Source organism: Zingiber officinale, chromosome 1B, assembly GCF_018446385.1.
Source record: "Zingiber officinale cultivar Zhangliang chromosome 1B, Zo_v1.1, whole genome shotgun sequence".
Classification (NCBI taxonomy): Eukaryota; Viridiplantae; Streptophyta; class Magnoliopsida; order Zingiberales; family Zingiberaceae; genus Zingiber; species Zingiber officinale.
In genome coordinates, this window is record NC_055986.1 from 54,363,620 (window position 1) to 54,372,506 (window position 8,887).

An 8,887-nucleotide genomic window follows, 5' to 3' on the forward strand; every position below is an offset into this window, starting at 1 on the left:
CAACTTGGCAAAGTTCCATGAGGAGAACTCCACTTCAATTCATGAAGAGGAGTCAAGTGAGCCAAGTAGCTCACTTCATGGAGGAATGGATTTAGAAGTTGAGGGCCACTCTACATCTAAAGAAGAAGAGGAGGAGAGTTCTTCTTCAAGTTCGGAGCAAGAAGAAGAAGCTTCTACCTCCGGAAGGGATGAAGGAGAGAGCGTTTATCCATCCTCTACTCTAGGTAACTCAAGCCATTTAGTTTCTAGCAAATTACACATAATGTGCTTTGAGTGTAGGGAATTTGGACATTACAAGAGTAAATGTCCAAAGAGGGTTAGAAAGACTCCACCGGCGCCAAAGGTCAAGGAAGCCGGAGTCCCAACACGCAAGGGCAAGGAGCACGTGGTGTGCTTCCAATGCAAGCGAAGGGGACATTATCGGAGCCAATGTCCGAGGGGGAGGCAATCTCACAAGGACAAGAGATCGAGCACATCGATAGGGGGAGCTAAGGCAAACCCTAAGGTAATCTCTAAGGCACATTATTGCAATACTAGTAAGATGCATGCTAGTAGTTTGATTGCAATTGACAATAATGATAAGCATGATAATTATAGAAATCGATACACATGCTTAGGTGCCAAACATGTGAGCCTAGATAAGGATAACACTAGGAAAGCCAACCCTAGGATCAACTCATCTAAGGTTAAGGATAACCTAGGTAGAAATCCCAAAACAACTAGACATATGCCTAGGAATACCTCAAAGACAAATGACAAGTTAAAACTTGAGGCCTTAGAAAAGGAAAATCAAGTCTTGAGGTCAAGACTTGACTCTTTAGAAAAGACCCTTAAAAATTTGGAAAAGTCAAATATAGGGTCTAAGGGGCAAAAACCAAAGCCCAAGGACATGAAAGGTTTGGGTCACAAACCTAAGTCCCAAGTGGTCAAGCCCACTTATCACAATGTTCCATTAGATTATGGAACAAAATCTAGGGTAAGGAAGACCATCACCAAGGTCACAAGGGGAGTCACCCCTAGAGTTGATCTTGATGAGTCCCAAATGACCAAGGCTTCAAAGCCTAGGAGGGTCATTAGAAGGGTTGCTAGGGAAGTCATCCCTAGTGAATACTTAGTGAACCCAATGAGCTCCAATAGGTATTGGGTTCCTAGGAGCGTGATTCCATCACGCTAGATGGTTTAGGGTGTCCCAACCTTACTTGAATAGGTAGTTAATCTAATCATGGCAAAAGGTGGCACTTTAGGAATTTTCAATGTCTAATCAAGCCTTGAAAATGAAAGTGAAAATTATTCCTAAGATAATTAGGATGTGCCAACCACATTTGAGGAATTTTCTAGAGTCAATCTAGTTGGCACATAGTGATCTAAAAGTCTTGAGGATATGAATTTAGGTCTATTACACTTAGGAATATAGAATTTATGGCAAAATGATCAAAATTATCAAAAATGACAACTAAGGCTAGAATTAGGTATTTTCTATACCTTGACATGTTATTTGCCATATATTGTTTGCCATATGCAATGTCATGACATCATATTTAATCTATGATCATTTGAAATGTCATGATAATTCTTAGGTTATTTATATGTCATGCTTTATTTAAGTTTCATACTTTATGCCATGACATCATGACATTGGCACATGTTATTATGTATGATATCATTTTATGCCATGTCATCATTTCTTGCATTTATAATCAATGAAATTGATTTAAGGTTAAAAAAAAACATAATTTGATATGGAGATCAAATTGATGTTTAGAAAATGCATGAGACCTTAGCCTAAGATAACCTAAACTCATATCTCACATCAAAATTGACTTGGATGTATTTGATACACCTTAGATGTGTATGAGATATTAGGATGATGAGTTAGGAACAAGGTGCATAGTTCTTGTACCTAGATGAGCCTAATTCAAAATTGGGGATCATAGGGAAAGCTTATGTACAAGTCATGTACATTTAGCCCAAAGATTGTGGTCCTAAATTAAATGGTTTAAAATCATTTCAAAATTTATTTGAAAAACCTTGATGAAGCTTTTCTAGTGATAGCATTCATCATTGAACAAGGTGATACAAAGATGAGTTAACTTTGAGCTATTTCAAAGACTTGTGAACTTTGTATCAAGATTGAAAAATGGAAGCTATTTTCATAGAAAACTATTTTTCCATGATAGTATATGTTATGAGGAATGTATCCTCAAAAAGTTTACAATTTTTGAAATTTTCTATGATTTTCTGGAGGTTTCTGAATTTCGGGAGAAGAAAAATTCAGAAATCAGAAATCAGAGGTCGTGGACCGATCAGGAGGTTCCCTGATCGGTCCAGGTCTGTGTGATCGGTCACTGAACCAATCCAGAGGGAGCCTGATCGGTCTGGTGACCGATCAGGGAGTGCCAAATTGCTGAAATTCGACTGGTTGTCTGAAATTTCAGCTCGGGAGTTGGTATTTTGAAGGTTTGAAACTCTCCAAGACATTGTTGGTGCAATGGTCAAGGGGGAGTTGACCTTTAGGGGAAATTTTACCTATTAGTCAAGGGGAGTTGACTTTTAGGGGGAGTTTTTACTCCTAAAGACTTGAGTGATATGGGATTATCACTAAGTTAATTGTTGGACCTTAGTATCAAGGGGGAAATTAAGAGTTTCAATGAAAGGTATGGGACTTTCATTAGGAAGAAACTCTTGACCTTGATTCACTCTTTTTGATGTGTGTCAAAAAGGGGGAGAATGTCTCATTGGAGTTTGAGGAGAATGGAGAATGTTTAGAGAATGTTCAGGGAAGAACATTGGAAAACCTAAGTTAGGTTATCGGGTTAACCTAACTTTATTATGGGTTTGATTATGGGTTTTGTCAAACATCAAAAAGGGGGAGATTGTTGGTGCAACCTTAGGTCAAGGTTGACCTGGTTGACCATACTCGAGTTGACTTGACTCGAGTTGTGTTTTGATGTTTGACGAGTTATGTTTGACAATGTTTGACGTGAACAGAAAAGTTGTATCTTGATGGTTGACAAGGATACAAGCTTGGGAGATTGTGGGTGCAACCCGTGGTCAAGGTTGACCTGGTTGACCCGAGGTGAGTTGACCAGACATCTGGTGAAAAGTCCAAGCAGGGAGCTTGGCACGGGAAAAGTCCAAGTATGGAGACTTGGCATGGAGAAGTCCAAGTATGGGAACTTGGCAAGTGGAAGTCGGAGAGGGCTCGATAGCTCGTTCTCCGGACTAGGTCAGAGAGGGCTCGGTAGCTCGTTCTCTGGATCGGATGTGGAAAGTCCTTGTGAGTGAAGCTAGGCAGACGGATAAGTCCTGGTGAGTGAAGCCAGGCAGTGGGAAAGTCCTGGTGAGTGAAGCCAGGCAGTTGTGAAAACCCTAGTGAGTGAAGCTAGGTGAAAGTCCTGGTGAGTGATGCCAGGCAGTGAGAAAGTCCTGGTGAGTGAAGCCAGGCAGTTGGAAAGTCCTGGTGAGTGAAGCCGGGCAGATTAGAAATCCTGGTGAGTAAAGCCAGGTGAAAACCCTAGTGAGTGAAGCTAGGCGAAAGTCCTGGTGAGTGAAGTCGGGCAAGGGAAAATCCAGATAGATCAAGGGTGATCGGACATCTGGTGTTGAGAAGGTCAAGTAGGTCAAGGGAGTGACCGGATACTTGACACGAAGAGAAAAGTTCAAGTGGGTCAAAGGGATTGATCGGACACTTGGTGGGGAGTCTTAGCAGGTCAAGGGAGTGACCGGATGCTAAGCATGATGTACCAAGAGGTCAAGGTTGACCGGATATTGGTTTGGACTTGGTTTGGGCAAAAACCAAGACCTGGATCGGTCTGGTGACCGATCCACTGATACTGTGGTTTCCTGATTAGTCTGGAGACCGATCAGAAAGTGATCAGTGTGCCTCTGTGAGCTTACTGATCAGTCTGGGGACCGATCAGCAGGAAGCCTGATCGGTCCCCTGGACCGATCAGGGTACGCACAGAGAGTTGGGCAACTCTCTGTGAAAGCATTCTGATCGGTCTGGGGACCGATCAGCATAGAGCCTGATCGGTCCCCACGACCGATCAGATCAGCCCCAGATCGATCAGGGTGATGCCTGATCGGTCTGGCCCTAGCTGTTGAGAGACAACGGCTAGATTCTTCTGCTGTCTTTGGCCTCTGTTATTCTCGCAGATGGAAGCAGGCTATAAAAGGGCTGAGGGCTTCTACAGTGGAGGCTCTTACACTTCTTCTTCCTCTCCGTTCCTTCTTGCTGCTACTATTTCTCTAGAGCTTTGCTGAGCTCTCGTCTAAGCTTCGCGTGAGCTTCCTTTCGGCTGGGTTCCTGCTGTTGTAGGCGTCGCTTGAAGCTGGTGCTTCATCCAGTCGAAGAAAACGCAAGTAAGCGAAGGTTTTACAGTTGTATTGTATTTTGCTTCTTGCTGTACTTGTACTCCTTCTTGCTATTGTAAGTTTTTGTGGCGAGGTTTCTCCACCCATAAGGAGTTTATATTAGCCGGTTTTCCGGGGACTCATCCACCGACGGATTGATAGGCTTCGTCCACCTTACGGACATGCCGAGGAGTAGGAGTATCATCTCCAAACCTCGTTACATCTTCGTGTTGAGGTTTGCTTCTCCTTTTTTCGTTTCTATTTGTTATTTCCGCTGCACTAACCGTAATCGTAGGAAGAAACGAAAGAATTTGAGGTCGGCTATTCACACCCCCCCTCTCTAGCCGCGTCCATCGATCCTAACATTAACTACCTAAACTGTTTTTCTTTTCTATACAGTGGAGAGCTTTTATGATGCCTTGATTGACAAAGAAATACGCGTGGAAGAGGACCTGCTTCATGCCAAGGAAGTCGAGTTTCTGGCCGCTATCACCCCTCCACCCTCAATTGAAGAGCCGGCTTCCTTATCCAAAGTACCTAGCTCTTCAGGGGTTCGTGAGGCTCCTGAAGGTTCTCCTGGGGATCCTGCTGCAGAGATCCTTCCCAATCCTATACCCACTGTTACCTCTCCAATGGTTGCTGCTGTCTCCTCATCTACCTCTCTTCCTTTCATTGAGCTCACGTCTCCTGGTAGCTCTGGTAAATTGATAGCTGAAATTTCCACGGGCAAGCGTCCAGGACGCAAACTAACCAGGGCTCCTCCCTCAAAAAGGAGGCTCATTCTTCCTGCTGACGAGTTGGTTTCAGAAGGCTTTGCTTTGGCTGACCTTCCTTCTGATGAGCCAACGCTGGCGGAGCTTTATCCTTCTCTTAATTTTCCTGCCTCGCCTTTCTCCAGTGCCAACGCCTCTGGGGATGTTTCTTTTACTTTTCCTCTATCTATACCAACTTCTGGGTCTTTGCCTTCCTCGCCTTCTTCTTACTTAATCTTTGCTCCCCCCTCTATTCCTACTTCTTCCTTCTCAGCCGGTTCCTCTGCCATTCCTGTTCTCCCCATATTATTAGGGGGTTTTTTTGCTAGCTCTTGGGATGAAGTTCGTCCCCTTTTTGAAGAGCTCTCTATTCCTGAGGCAATTGATCGCTTCTCTCACAAGGAGAATCAGGTATGCTTATTAACGCCCATTTTCTATTTCTCAACTATTATCTTATGACTTTTCATTATATTTCCAGCGATGGATAGAAAATATGGGTTTCTCTCGACTACTACACAACTTATACACTGAGAACAAGAGGTTGAGATCGGAGAATGATAAGCTAAAGCAAGAGGTTGTTGAATTATCTTCTACTGCGTTTTCTGCTGCCGCCAAGGAACAATTCGAAGTACAAATTGAAAGTCTTCAGGCAAAATTTAAATCGGTTACGGAACTCAACCAAGAATTGACTTCCAAACTTGGCGAGCTGAAGGGTAATTATGAAGCGGAATTGACTGAGAAGCTCAAAGCCTTGCAACTGAAAGAGGATGAGGTAGCCTCTCTGACCACCTCCCTTGATTCGGCTAAAGCCGAGGCTTCTGCCAAAGAAAATGAATTAAAGACCTCTCAGATGGCGTTGGTAGTCTACAAAGGGAACGAGGATGTTCGTTACAAGGAACGAGTCACGGCCATGATTGAGTCTCCCGAGTTCAACAGACCGATCATGAGATCCATTCTATCTGCTTTAACTGTAGGAGCTCAAGGGGCAATTCAGTAATTAAGAGAAGAGAGTTACTTATCTCGTGACCCTCCTCCTAATTTCTTAAATAGGCGCAAACTAATTGAGAACAAACCTCCTGATATGTACCCTAGGCTAACTCTAACTTAGATTCAAGTTATTGAGATTCTGTAATGATAAGCTCGTGTGACTTTGATTACCCCCTTTGGGTTGTGAATCTTACTCTTTCTCAGGATAACTATCTGTTTTCTATAAATGTATCTAATGTTATTTGGTTTACCATAACGCGGCATTTCCCTACGGGTCGTTTCTTAATGATCGATCGGTATATATTAAGATTGATAAATACCGCCCGATATTTTATATCTTAGTTATGTCTCGCCCGATTGGACATATTTCTATCATGGTATTCCTAATATTGGTCGATCTTTTTTGATTGATCGTCTTACCCTCACTAGCTATCTACTCTGTATGAATGTGTTCAATGTTGCTTGGTTTGTCATCATACCATCTTCCCTAATAGCTCGTCTCTTAATGACTGGTCGATATATATATTAGGATCGATAAATATCGCCCGATATTTCATAGTTTAGTCGTATCTCGCCTGATTTAACACAGCTTTATTATGCTATTCTTAATATTGGTCAATTTATTTTACTCGGTCGGTTTACCCTTGTGTCTTCATATGTCTTTTTCCACATAGTAATTGGTTCTCACGGGGTTTTATTATAGCGTATATTATTTGTCTTATTATAATAAGCCTTTGGTCAATATATTTTGAGTGATCTTTATCTCAGCCGATTTATCAAAATCGTCCGATTTTTATCTATGGATCTCGTCTATTAACTACTATCTGACGTTCAACTTCCATTTTATTACACCCACTCCTTAAACTTATAGTTACTGTACTAATTTCTATCTATCCTTGTCAGGGTTTCCTAAGAATATTTCTAAGGAAACTCACACCTTTTCCGAGATAACTTTTTTAACTTTACTTCTTTCTCTTGATTTTATTCTTTAATATTATTACCCATTTATGACGATTGATACTCCAAGCACCTTTTACTCTCCTTTTTCCCTTTTGTCGTTTCAGCTTAGGGGTTTTAGCACAAGGCAAAAAAGAGAGATAAGGGTTTACGAAGTTTTCTCCTGTTTTTCTTCATCTTTCGTCTTCTTTCTTGATTCCTTTTTATGTGATTGCTTCTCCCTATGGCGGTTTCTTCTCCTGCATGGTTTCTCTCATGCTCTTCTGACCTCATAGATATAGAAGAAGTGGACTTACAGGCAACCTATGATTTTCCTTCCTATATCATCCGTCCCGCTCCTCATGAGGGTCCACATCTTCCCTCCTTAGGATGTATCTCCATCTTCAGGGACCAAGTCTTACAAGGTTTTAGATTTCCCCTTCATCCTTTTTTCTGCAATGTCAGCCGTTATTTTGATATCCCGCTTAACCAGTTTGTCCCTCAATCTTTTTCTATTCTAATGGGTTTCATTGGGGTATCAAAACTGTTGGATTTCCCCTTGTCTCCCCGTCTTTTTCATCACTTCTTCATTCCTCGCCGAGTAGATGTTGGTGTTTTCAAGTTCCAGTCTCATCCCAAGGCCATTCTGTTTAACCGCATTCCTCCTCAAGGTGAATGGTATCATAAATTTTTCTACATGCATCTCCCTTCTCCCCCTCCGTTTCCTATTCAATGGATACATGATTTACCTCCGCTTCCTGACACCCACGATCTTCTTAACGATCCCTCTGTTGCTTCTGCTCTACCCAAACTGCGAGGAGCAAAATTCAGTTTGCCACATCTAATCGAAGAGGGCTTGATGTTTCCCTTCGGGATAGGCAACATTGACACTCCTTTGGATAATTCCTTTGGTGAGTATAATTATTTCACTTCGCCTTTACTGATTAGCATATCTCTTTGATAATGGTGTTTATCCTCTGTATTTCAGCTGATGCTCTTCTTCCAGCTTTTATGTACAAGAATTCCACTATGACTAAGTCTTTTGTCAATAATCTTGGAGAAAAATGGTTATTTGCTCGCCGATCCAATCCTAATCCCTCTACTTTGGGATTGCTTTCCGAAGAAGAACGACGGGCAGAGGGTGTTGCACTCATGGAAGAGGAGGAAGAAGAGCCTTTTGTTACCTTAGTTAAAAAGCCAAACCTCACTAAGGACTCTCCCTTCGGTGATTTCTTTGGCACTTTTGTGCAAGCTCCTCTTGTCCCGGCGCCTATTTCTTTTGAGAGAGGTAAGGCACCGATAACTCTCACCCATATTATCTCCAATCCTGCTCTTAGGATGATGAGGTCCGGTCTACTTATCCCTTCTTCTTCTATTATTTCAGCTCCTCCTGCTCCTGCTTCTAAGATGGTCGTTATCCCTCCTGTGTCTTCTGCATCCTTGGCATTGGCTTTGCCTCCTTCGGTCTCTAAGCCTCGAGCAAAACGGACGCCTTGCCGGAGATCCTCTCCAAGTGTCAGTCTTCCAGCCGTTAGTGTTCCCACAACTACTACAGCCCCTCCTACACTGTTACTTTCTATTCCATCTGGTTCTTTCCCCGTTCCTCTTGTTCCTACTATTCCTTTCCCTTCTATTGCATCTTCTTCTTCTTCGCCTCCTTCTTCTTCCCTTCCTCGTCCTTTATTTAAACTGGCCGCGGGCTTACCTTCTCAATTGGGACAGCCTTCTAGTCCACCTAGCTATGGCACTTTGCAACTACAAGGTTTATTGGCCGAATCTTGGATGCAGGGTTATGAGCAACTAAGAGGCCTTAGTCTCCCACATCGAGCTGATCGCCATAGTCGTCAGGTAGTAGCTGT